This window comes from Physeter macrocephalus, chromosome 9 (genome assembly GCF_002837175.3).
Source record: "Physeter macrocephalus isolate SW-GA chromosome 9, ASM283717v5, whole genome shotgun sequence".
Lineage (NCBI taxonomy): Eukaryota > Metazoa > Chordata > Mammalia > Artiodactyla > Physeteridae > Physeter > Physeter macrocephalus.
The window spans coordinates 15897004-15909476 of record NC_041222.1 but is presented as its reverse complement, the minus strand read 5'-3'; the positions used below and the strand labels follow the sequence as shown (position 1 = coordinate 15909476).

Genomic DNA, 12473 nt, shown 5'->3' with positions numbered 1-12473 from the left:
CTCCATACTGTTCTCCATAGTGGCTGTATCAATTTACATTATTCCCACCAGCAGTGCAAGAGGGTTCCCTTTTCTCCACACCCTCTCCAGCATTTATTGTTTCTAGAGTTTTTGATGATGGCCAATCTGACCGGTGTGAGATGATATCTCATTGTCGTTTTGATTTGCATTTCTCTAATGATTAATGATGTTGAGCATTCTTTCATGTGTTTGTTGGCGATCTGTATATCTTCTTTGGAGAAATGTCTATTTAGTTCTTCTGCCCATTTTTGGATTGGGTTGTTTGTTTTTTTGTTATTGAGCTGCAAGAGTTGCTTATAAATTTTGGATATTAGTCCTTTGTCAGTTGCTTCGTTTGCAAATATTTTCTCCCATTCTGAGGGTTGTCTTTTGGTCTTGTTTATGGTATCCTTTGCTGTGCAAAAGCTTTTAAGTTTCATTAGGTCCCATTTGTTTTTTTTTGTTTTTATTTGCATTTCTCTAGGAGATGGGTCCAACAGGATCCTGCTGTGATTTATGCCATAGAGTGTTCTGCCTATGTTTTCCTCTAAGAGTTTGATAGTGTCTGGCCTTACATTTAGGTCTTTAACCCATTTTGAGTTTATTCTTGTGTGTGGTGTTAGGGATTGTTCTAATTTCATACTTTTACATGTAGCTGTCCAGTTTTCCCAGCACCACTTATTGAAGAGGCTGTCTTTTCTCCACTGTATATCCTTCCCTCCTTTATCAAAGATAAGGTGACGATATGTGTGTGGGTTTATCTCTGGGCTTTCTATCCTGTTCCATTGATCTATATTTCTGTTTTTGTGCCAGTACCATACTGTCTTGATTACTGTAGCCTTGTAGTATAATCTGAAGTCAGGGAGCCTGATTCCTCCAGCTCCATTTTTCGTTCTCAAGATTGCTTTGGCTATTTGGGGTCTTTTGTATTTCCATACAAATTGTGAAATTTTTTGTTCTAGTTCTGTGAAAAATGCCAGTGGTAGTTTGATAGGGATTGCATTGAATCTGTAGATTGCTTTGGGTAGTAGAGTCATTTTCACAATGTTGATTCTTCCAATCCAAGAACATGGTATATTTCTCCACCTATTTGTATCATCTTTAATTTCTTTCATCAGTGTCTTATAGTTTTCTGCATACTTTTCTGCATATTTTAAAATAAATTTATTTTCCATATGTATCTACATATATACACACATGCACACATCTGAGGGATTTTTCATAGTCCTAATTGAAGAGGATTTCTTAAAAATAAATAAAACTTTAAGGCATTTTGAGTTTATTTTTGTGCATGGTGTAAAGGTATGTTCTTCACTGATTTACATGCAGCTGTCCAACTTTCCCAGTACCACTTGCTTAAGAGACTGTCTTTTTCCCATTCTTGCCTCCTTTAAGGTTTAATTGACCATAGATGTGTGGGTTTATTTCTGAGCTCTCTGTTTTGTTCCATTGATCCATGTGTCTGTTTTTGTGCCTGTTTCACACTGTTTTCATTACTGTAGCTCGGTAGTATTGTCTGAAGTCTGGGAGGTTTATGCCTCCTGCTTTGTTCTTTTCCTCGGGATTACTTTGGCAATCCTGGGTCTTTTATGGTTCCATGTAAATTTTAGGATTATTTGTTCTAGTTATGTGAAAAATGTTATAGGTAAGTTGACAGGGATTGCGTTAAATATGTAGATTGCTTTCAGTAGTATGGCCATTTTAATAATATTAATTATTCTAGTTCAAGAGCATGGGATATCTTTCCATTTCTTTGAATCATCTTTAATTTCCTTCATTAATGTTTTGTACTTCTCAGCATATGTCTTTCATCTCCTTGGTCAGGTTTACGTCTAAGTATTTTTATTTGGGGGCTGTGATTTTAAAAGGTATTTTTTTTTTACATTCCCTTTCTGATATTTCATTGTTAGTGTAAAGAAATGCAACCAGTTTCTGTATGTTAATCTTGTATCCTGGTACTTTACTAAATTCGTTTATCAGTTCTAGTAGTTTTTGTGTGGAGTGTTTAGGATTTTCTATATACAGGATCATGTCATCTGCAGATAATGAAAATTTTACCTCTTCCCTCCCAATTTGGATACCTTTTATTTCTTTTTCTTATCTGACTGCTGTGGTTAGGACTTCCATTTCTGTGTTCAGTAGAAGTGGTGAAAGTGAGCATCCTTGTCTTGTTCCAGATTTTAGGAGGAGGGCTTTCAGCTTTTCACCATTGAGTATTGTATTGGCTGTGGGTTTGTCATAAATAGGTTTTATTATGTTGAGATATGTTGCCTCTATACCCACTTTGGAAAGAGTTTTTATCATGAATGGACACTGAATTTTGTCAAAAGCTTTTTCTGCATCTGTTAAGATGATCATGTAGTTTTTGTTTTGTCTTTTGATGTGGTGTATCACATTGATTGATTTGCATATGTTGAACCATCCTTGGGAAGTTGGGATGAATCCCACTTGGTCTTGGTGTATGATTTTTTTAAATAAATTTATTTATTTATGGCTGTGTTGGGTCTTCGTTGATACTCATGGGCTACTCCTTATTGTAGTGCATGGGCTTCTCACTGCAGTGGCTTCTTTTGTTGTGGAGCACGGGCTCTATAGACACGCAGGCTTCAGTAGTTGTGGTGCACAGGCTTAGTTGCTCCATGGCATAGTTGCTCCATGGCATGTGGGATCTTCCTGGACCAGGGATTGAACCCATGTCCCCTGCATTAGCAGGTGGATTCTTTTTTTTTTTTGCGGTACACGGGCCTCTCACTGCTGTGGCCTCTCCCATTGCGGAGCGCAGGCCCAGCGGCCATGGCTCATGGGCCCAGTCGCTCCGCGGCATGCGGGATCCTCCCGGACCGGGGCATGAACCCACGTCCCCTGCATCGGCAGGCGGACTCCCAACCACTGCGCCACCAGGGAAGCCCCTAGCAGGTGGATTCTTAACCACTGCGCCACCAGGGAAGTCCCATGTATGATCTTTTTTATGTGTTTGTTGTTGGATTCAATTTACTAATATTTTGTTGAGAATTTCTGCATTTGTATTCATCAAAGATATGGGCTTGTAATTTTCTTTTTAGGTGATACCTGTGTCCAGTTTTGGTATCAGGGTGATGGTGGCTTCATAGAATGTCTTTGGTCGTGTTCCCTCCTCTTCAGTGTTTTCAAAGAGTTTGAGAAGGATTGGTATAAGTTATTCTTTGTATGTTTGGTACAGTTCACCTGTGAAGCCATCCAGTCCTGGACTTTGTAGGGAGTTTTTTCAAATTGTCTATTTCTTCTTGATTCAATTTTGGTGGGCTCTATGTTTCTAGAAACTTGTCTATTATGTCTAGGTTTTCAAATCTGTTGGTATATAATTGTTTATAGTATTCCCTTATAGTTTTTTGTATTTGTGTTACTGGTTGATATTTCTTCTTTTTCATTTCTTATTTTGTTTATTTAGGTTCTCTTGTCTTTTTGTGCCTGGAAAGTTTTCTCAATTTTGTCTACCCTTTCAAACAACCAGCTCTTGCTTTTATTGGTTTTTTCTTTTTTTTTTTATCTCTTTTATTTACTTCCTTTCTGATCTTTATTCTTTCCTTTCTTCTGACTTTGTTTTGTTTGTAATTCTTTTAAGTGGTTGGTTAGGTTGAGATTTTTCTTGTTTCATAAGGAAGGCCTGTATTGTGATAAACTTCCCCCTAGAACTGGTTTTGCTGCATCCCATAGATTTTGTATGGTTGTATTTTCACTGTCATTTGCCACAAGGTAGTTTTTCATTTCCTCATTGACCCATTGTTTTTTTAGTAGCATGGTGTTTAGTCTCCATGTAATCGTTTTTCACATTTCTTTTTTTCTGTGGTTGATTTCAAGTTTCATGGCATTGTGGTCTGAGAAGATGCTAGAAATAATTCCTACACTCTTAAATTTGTTGAGGTTTGTTTTGTGCCCTGGTATGTGGTTAGTCCTAGAGGATACTCCATGTGCACCTGGAAAGAATGTGAATTCTGGTTTTTTGGATGTAATGTCCTGGAATTATCATTTGACTCTAACTGTTCTATTGTATCATTATATCATTATATGTTCTATTGTACCTCTAGAAGAGATCATAGGCAAAACATTCTCTGATATAAATCATACCAATGTTTTCTTAGGTCAGTCTTCCAAGGCAATGGAAATAAAAATAAATGGGACCTTGTCAAACTTACAAGCTTTTGCACAGCAAAGGAAACCATAAACAAAACGAAAAGACAACCTACAGAATGGCAGAAAATATTTCTAAACAATGCTATGGACAAGGGCGAAAATTCCAAAATATACAAACAGTTCATACAACTCAACAACAAACAAACAACCAAATTGAAAAATGGGCATAAGACCAAAATAAATACACATTTCTCCAAATAACACATACAGATGGCCAGGAGGCACATGGAAAGATGCTCAACAGCGCCAATTATTAGAGAGATACAAATGAAAACTACAATGAGGTACCACCTCACACAGGTCAGAATGGCCATCATTAAAACTCTGTAAAATAACAATAACAAATATTGGAGAGGATGTGGAGGAAAGGGAACCCTCCTACACACTGGTGGGAATGTAAGTTGGTGCCATTGCTATGGAAAACAGTATGGAGGTTCCTCACAAAACTAAAAATAGAATTACCATATGAGCCAGCAATCCCACTCCTGGGCATATATCCAGACAAAACTGTAATAAAAAAGATACACGTACCCCTATGTTCATAGCAGCACTATTCACAATAGCCAGGACATGGAAACAGTCTTAAAGAAGTTGTGGTACATATAGACATTGGAATGCTACTCAGCCATATAAAAGAACAATGGTATTTGCAACAAGAGATCATACTAAGTGAAGAAAGTCAGAAAGAGAAAGCCAAATACCACATGATGTCACTTATATGTGGAGTCTAAAATATGACACAAATGAACCTATGTATGAAACAGAAATAGACTCACACTCATAGAGAACAGACTTGTTTCCAAGGGGGAAGAGGGTGGGGGAGGGATGGAGTGGGAGGTAGGGGTGAGCAGATGTAAGCTGTCATATATGGAATGGATGAACAACAAGGTCCTACTGTATAGCACACAGAAGTATATATTCAATATCCTATGATAAACCATAATGGAAAATAATATATAAAAACGAATGTATATATATGTACAGCCGAATCACTTTGCTGTATAGCAGAAATTAACGCAACATTGTAAATCAACTATTATCCTTCAATTAAAAAAAAAAACGTCAATACAATTCACCCCATCACTGGTCTAAAACCAAAACAGAAAACATCTCAGTTTAAGAGGCAATCAGCAAACTTCAATACCCGTTCATGATAAAAAACTCTCAGAACCAGAAATAAAAGGGAATTTCCTCAACACAAGTGGGCTAGGATTGGCAGATTTTTTCTGTAAAAGGCTACAGAGTTAATATTTTAGGCTTTCTGGGACTTTCATCCAGGCTGTCTCTGTCACAGCTCTTCAACTCTGTGGTTTTAAGTGCAAAAGCAGCCACAGACAATGGGTAAACAAATGGTGGGGTTATGTTCCAATAAAACTTTATTTACAAAACAGGTGGCCAACGAGATTTGGCCCACAGGCTATAGTCTGCCAACTCCAACAACAGCCCTCCCAGTTTCTCACACCTATTAAACTCCCCAAAAAGCTAGCAAACATCACACTTAGGGTGAAAGACTGAATTTCTCCAGCTATTATCACTCACTGTAGACAAGGCCAAGAGTTAAAAACTCTATAGGGGTCCATACTTAGGGAGATTCCTACACTATTGTGAGTTTTTACCTCCAAGAGCTCTACCAGAACTTCTCACAGTGAGTACGTACTTCTAGCAGGGGGAAGGGAAAAGCAGACATTTGAAAATACTGATCTTCTTAACAAGACCTGCACTCAAACGATTTTGGCAGAGCCTAATCGAAGTGGGTTTTACCAGGGCCTAACCAATGTGGAGGCAGGGAAATACCCAACTCCAGCCCCCTCTAACCTTCCTGTCCTACATAAGGAGTGAAAAAAAAACTGAGAAGCACTGGTGAAGTTCACAGTTGAGGTACATGCTCGCTTAAAGACTGCCAGCTCGGCTTCCCTGGTGGCGCAGTGGTTGAGAGTCCGTTTGCTGATGCAGGGGACGCAGGTTCGTGCCCCGGGCCGGGAGGACCCCGCATGCCACGGAGCGGCTGGGCCCGTGAGCCATGGGCGCCGAGCCTGCGTGTCTGGAGCCTGTGCTCTGCAACGGGAGAGGCCACAGCGGTGAGAGGCCCGTGTACCACAAAAAAAATAAAAATAAAAATAAAAATAAATGAATGAATGAATAAATAAATAATAAAGACTGCCAGCTAATCACTGGACTAGAGAACAATTCTCCTACCCAACCCCCAGCCTCATTACCATATCATTAAAGACCTATTTATCAAATTTGCTTTTACCCAGTATATCACACACATTATTAGGCTTTTGACAGAAAATTACAAGGCATACAAAAGGGATTAAACAGTTTGAAGAGTCAGAGCAAGCATCAGAACACGACCCTGATACGGCGGGAATGTTGAGATTGTGAGGCTGGGAACTTAAAATCAGTACAATAAATATGATAACACCTCTAATGGAAAAAAACAGACAACGTGCAAGAACAGATGGGTCATGTAAGCAGAGAGTTGGAAATTCTAAGAAAGAGTCAAAAAAATGTTAGAAATCAAAAGCAGGCATCTTACCCATTTAATTAACCATCTTAGGTGGGATATATCTTCATATTTTCAGCTCAATCACCCAACATATTTTCTTTCCAGGATCTACTGATAGCACATTTTAGTTACCTTCTTTCACTCACTCTTATTACATGAAAGACAATAAAGTATTTTAAAAGCACATTTTGTTATGCAGATGTGCCCACTAGTGACACCTGTAACAAACACTTCCTCGTCAAAGGCCAAAACTCTAGAAGGCAGGAATCCCTGGTATTAATTGTGTACCTGTGTCCTGTTAAGTCTGTGACAGTGCATAGGCTTTATTATTTTCATAATAAATCCTAGAAGTCTATCAAAAGCTGGTGTAGGTACTTATCTTTATAATCTGGTGGAAAACTGGAACCCATCAAGCTGCCCGAGGTAAAAGAGACATTTCCAACAGAAAGAACGGGAGTGAAAGCTGAAAAAGGGTGTAACGCTCCATCACTTTGGTTGAGAATGGTCTTTTCTCATTGTTTCTACTTTGGCAAGTTAATATAAAAGGTATAACTCACTTCAGATTTAATTTATACTTTCTACCAAGGTCAAGCCAGTAGTGCATATTATAATAGAGTTCTTTGGTATTCTGCCTCACAGCAAGTGTAATTACTTAGAGATATACTGAATTTAGATTTCCAAGTCAAGTCAGCAAGATGGGAGACCCTCAGGGGAAATACTATCTCTGGATTTCCTAAATACCCACAGTTCCTTTAATTTTCATGATCACTAAGGCACGACTGGGAGGCCCTTGCTTGTTGATTGGGGGTGGGGGAGGGGGTGTGGACGGGAGGCACTGAGTTTACCTGGGCGTACTGTTCCAAAACTGTGGCTGCGTCGCTGTGCTTCCTCTGCTCAGCTAGCTTTCCTGCAAAGACAATAAGCATCTGAGCACAGTCGGCTTACTAAGAACGGTATTCCCAAAACTCAAGTTGAAATGGTTTTTGGTGGTACTATTTAAATCAAAATGGTCTCCTACAAATTGGAGATTGAGCTCTACAGAGTATACATTCAAAGTGAACTGCTTTAAAAAGCATTTTCAAAAGTGTTCCCCAAGACTGTTCAAAGGATCATAAAAGACAGGACCAAGAAACCATTCTCAGGTCCAGTACGTTTGTGAAGCACTGGGTAAGAGAGTTAAGCGTTCTCCTGCTGAAATGCTTCATTAATATGTCTTTATTGTGTATCAAACTATATACTTTGTGAATTTCTATGAGAGAGACAGGCAGGAATACCATGGGGTCCTATCTTAAATGGCAGTTTCAATCAAAATTTAGCATGGGATGTGAAAATCACATATAGTCAAAATCAGTCATGAAAAATGCTTACAAAGGCACACATAGGGGAAACTGACCTAGCATCTCTCACTAATCCATTTTTTTCTCTAATAGGAAGAGGCTGCTGTTTCTTTGGTTGAGCACTAGATGGGGGTAGTTGGCTTATGTCAGGGGTCTTGCAGTATCTTCAGATCTGAGACTCATTCTCAGCCCAGTTGAGATAATTCCACTATGAGAGGCACACAGAACCCAGAGTTAACTAAGGGGCTGGCAGAGTCACGTCTCCCATTTCATGCTAACTCCAGGGCATATCATCACTGACAAAACCAGGAAGAGTCACCTCCACTGTTTAAATAGCTATCTTTTCTTTCTTTTGGTGACTTGTGTAAACTGCCTAAGTTAAATGTACACAGGAAGTGACTCCACCTTGTAACATTTCTCAAAAATCTTTGACCACTGTCTTCTCCACCTTTTTCTGCTAAGCATCTGGGAGAACTAGGTGCACTCCACTATAAGGCATGACAAACAACAAGCTAAAAGTTGAAAAGAATGTTAGGATAACAGACACCAAGAACAGAACTAGAAAATTTAAACTACAAATAACAAACAAGTTTCTAGAGCAGAAGTATCAACGGAGCCAGAATGAAGAGTTAGTAAGACTCAAATAAGGACTTCTCGGTACTTGTAAAAAGAGTTCAGCTTGGAAATTGAAAGGGCTTGTAGAAGAGTCCACAGATCTAATAACCAGAAAATGCCAGAAAAAGAAAAGGGCTAATCTCACACATTTTTATAATCCCAAAGGAAAAAAAACAATGTGAAATTACTACAGAGAATATGTACGTACATTTAACAGGATATAGTTTGGGTTTTTTTTCAGGACTGCTTTTTATGGGGAGATCATAACTATATTTACAAGACTCTCAAAAAGGTAGGGGGAAAATATACCAGCCACTCACTCACTTCAAGCACGGCTGAGAGGGCCAGAGCCCCACCCGTCTCTTCTCCCAGGCACTCTGGGAATGCCACTCCACTCTAAGAAATCAGACTGTGGAATAACCTCACCTCCGGTGCAGGCAATCCCTAGATCCTGATACAGCTAAACTGCCTTTGCTTTCACACTGCTTATACATTTGGCTTCATTTCTGAAAATTGCTATTATGGTTTCCAATGACCTATTGTCTGTATTTGAACGGTCCCACCCCGAAATTCATCTTTACGTTCTTGCAGGGCACATTGCTACCCAGCTACACTGTACCAGGTTTGCCTGTAAAATGTCAGTTTGGTGAATGAGGTAGAGAAAAGTGTTAGCTAGATCATTTCCAACTTTGAGTGTTCTCTCACGATTCCAGCTTTTCCCCTTCCCGAGGACTGGAATACAGATGAGGAGAAAATCCACCTTCAACTCTCTGCCTAAGAGATGGCAGATCCGCACCATGGGAGGACTTGTCAGTGCCATGAGAGAGACAAGTAAACTGCTTTCTTTATTGCGCCATTGTATTTGGGGAACTCTCGTAGCAGTTCAACTTTTACTCCACCTAATAAGCCATTCCAAATTAACCTTTACCCGTGCACATGACAGTGCACCAAGGTATGCTGCCGCCTGACACGTGTCTGCAAAACTGCCAAACAAAAGCACAGAGACACGAAGCCATTAGAGAAGTTATCTGGGAGAACCTAATGGCGTGTTTACCTGCCAGAGTTCTGCCCAGGCCAGCCAGCTGGTCTTTGGTCAAGTGAAGCTGGGCTGCCACACAGAGAGCTTGCTGCCAACTGCCACAAGCCAGAAAGGCGCTGAGAGCTTTCTCGTGGGCCCCACAGCGGGCAAACACGAGCCCTGCTGGCTCACAGAGGTGCTCCTGCAGCAGGTGTTCCCCGTAAGCAATGCTGATGTCCTGGGACAGGAAGAGACAAAGGGTTGGTGAGGAGAGGTGATAACTGTTGTTTTAAATCTCCAAGGTAGGCTGCCTCGGTCATTATACTTGAAACTCCCTGGAAGACTTAGAAAAACCCTGCGGAAGACCAGTGAATTCAATCTTCCTTCCCTTCAAAACCTTACTGAGGATGTGCCATGTATTCATCCAACAAATCATTACTAAGTACTATTCAGGGCAGTGGGAGCAGCACAGCAAAGCAAAAAATAAAGCCAAACAAGCAAAAACAACAAACACCAAAACAGTAACAGGAGCCACTCCCAAGGTCCTGCTCTTGTGGTGAGAGAGTAAGGACTTATAAACACACTCTGGTCGACAGCACAATGGCAAATAGTGGTAAAGGGACAGAGCGATGGGAGTGCTATTTCAGAGGGCTGGGAGGAGAAGAAGCCACGTGAAGAGTTACGGGACAGCATTCCACGCCAAGAGCACAGAAAGCACCATGGCCATCGGGCAGGAATGGGTTTGGGACGCACAGGAAAGAATAACAAGAAGGCTGGTATGACTGAAGCACAGAGAGCACAGGAGACGAACAGATAAGGCAAATGAGAGCAAAGAGGCAGGCTGTGGCCAAAGTCTCTATTCCCCAGGCTCAGTATTAGGCATGGAAACAGAGGGACATAACACGGGGTCCCAGCCCTTAAGGAAACCCACAGGCTGGTGGGGCAACAAATCAGTAGATAGCAGATTGACAAATGCCATCCCCAAGGTAAGAACAAGGTGCTCTGGGAGCTCAGTGTTTGGCACCTCAGCCAGGAACGGCTTTCTGGCAGAGGAGACCCGAGAGTTTAGAAGGGCAGCAGGGCTAAAGGAAGTGGAGGTAGAGGGCTGGCAGAGGCAGCTGATGCTAAAGCAGCAGGCAGGGGCCAGATCACAGAAAGACGTGTGCAATTTGTGGACAAACTGAAAATGGTGGTGATGATGGCACGGGCTCCGTATCCCAGGTTGGCCACCTCACGTCCCAGGTCCTCAGGCAAGGTGGTTCCTCATTTGAAAATTGTGCACCACACCTACCAGGTTGTTGTAACAATTATAATACATTTAGCTGGTAAGCAAAGTACTGCATATGAGAAAAGCTAAACAGATGTTTGTTCAAACAAACGAACCAAATTTTATGCAGAAATATATGGGCACCACCAGTCCCTCCGATCAGGAAACTTGCATAAGCCTCTGAGATAGCCTCATCCACCAGAGGGCAGAAAGCAGAAGCAAGAAGAACTACAATCCTGTAGCCTGTGGAAGGAAGACCACATTCACAGAAAGATAGACAAATCAAAAGGCAGAGGGCTATGTACCAGATGAAGGAACAAGATAAAACCCCAGAAAAACAAATGAAGTGGAGATTGGCAACATTCCAGAAAAAGAATTCAGAATACTGATCGTTTAGATGATCCAGGACCTCAGAAAAAGAATGGAGGCAAAGATCAAGAAAATGCATGAAATGTTTAACAAAGACCTAGAAGAATTAAAGAACAAACAGATGAACAATACAATAACTGAAATGAAAACTACACTAGGAAGGAATCAATAGCAGAATAACTGAGGCAGAAGAACAGATAAGTGACCTGGAATACAGAATGGTGGAACTCACTGCTGCGGAACAGAATAAAGAAAAAAGAATGGAAAGAAATGGGAAGACAGCTTAAGAGACCTCTAGGACAACATTAAATGGAACAACATTTGCATTATAGGGGTGCCAGAAGGAGGAGAGAGAGAAAGGACCAGAGAAAATATTTGAAGGGATAATAGTCGAAAACTTCCCTAACATGGGAAAGGAAATATGCACCTAAGTCAGGAAGCACAGCAAGTCCCATACAGGATAAATCCAAGGAGAAACACGCCAAGACACATAGTAAACAAATTGGCAAAAATTAAAGACAAAAATTACTGAAAGCAGCAAGGGAAAAACGACAGATAACATACAAGGGAACTCCCATAAGGTTAACAGCTGATTTCTCAGCAGAAAGGGAGTGGCATGATATACTTAAAGTGATGAAACGGAAGAACTACAACCAAGATTACTCTGCCCGGCAAGGATCTCATTCAGATTCGATGGAGAAATCAAAAGCTTTACAGACAAGCACAAGCTAAGAGAATTCAACACCACCAAACCAGCTCTACAGCAAATGCTAAAGGAACTTCTCTAAGTGGGAAACACAAGAGAAGAAAGGACCTACAGAAGAAAACCCCAAACAGTTAAGAAAATGGTCATAGGAACATACATAACAATAATTACCTTAAATGTGAATGGATTAAATGCTCCAACAAAAAGACACAGCCTTGCTGAATGGATACAAAAACAAGACCCATATATATGTTGTCTACAAGAGACCCACTTCATACCTAGGGACACATTCAGACTGAAAGTGGGGGGATGGAAAAAGATATTCCATGCCAATGGAAATCAAAAGAAAGCTGGATAGCAATACTCATATCAGATAAAATAGCGTTTAAAGAATGTTACAAGAGACAAGGAAGGACACTACATAATGATCAAGGGATCAATCCAAGAAGAAGATATAACAATTATAAATATATGTGCACCCA

The 12473-nt window shown here is 40.5% G+C and overlaps 1 long non-coding RNA gene across 2 annotated transcripts; it reads right to left on the bottom strand.

Moving 5' to 3' along the window:
- Positions 1–2091: 2091 nt before the first annotated feature.
- Positions 2092–11406, bottom strand: LOC112061853 (uncharacterized). 2 transcript variants are annotated; one of them, XR_008618182.1, is made up of 4 exons: positions 9686–11406; positions 7525–7586; positions 6710–6787; positions 2092–6225 (listed from the first exon to the last, which is right to left on the bottom strand). It is a non-coding gene; the product is annotated as an uncharacterized lncRNA (long non-coding RNA). The 2 variants fall into 2 exon arrangements; XR_008618181.1 differs by having other exon boundaries at positions 2092–6787; positions 9686–11399.
- Positions 11407–12473: the final 1067 nt, after the last annotated feature.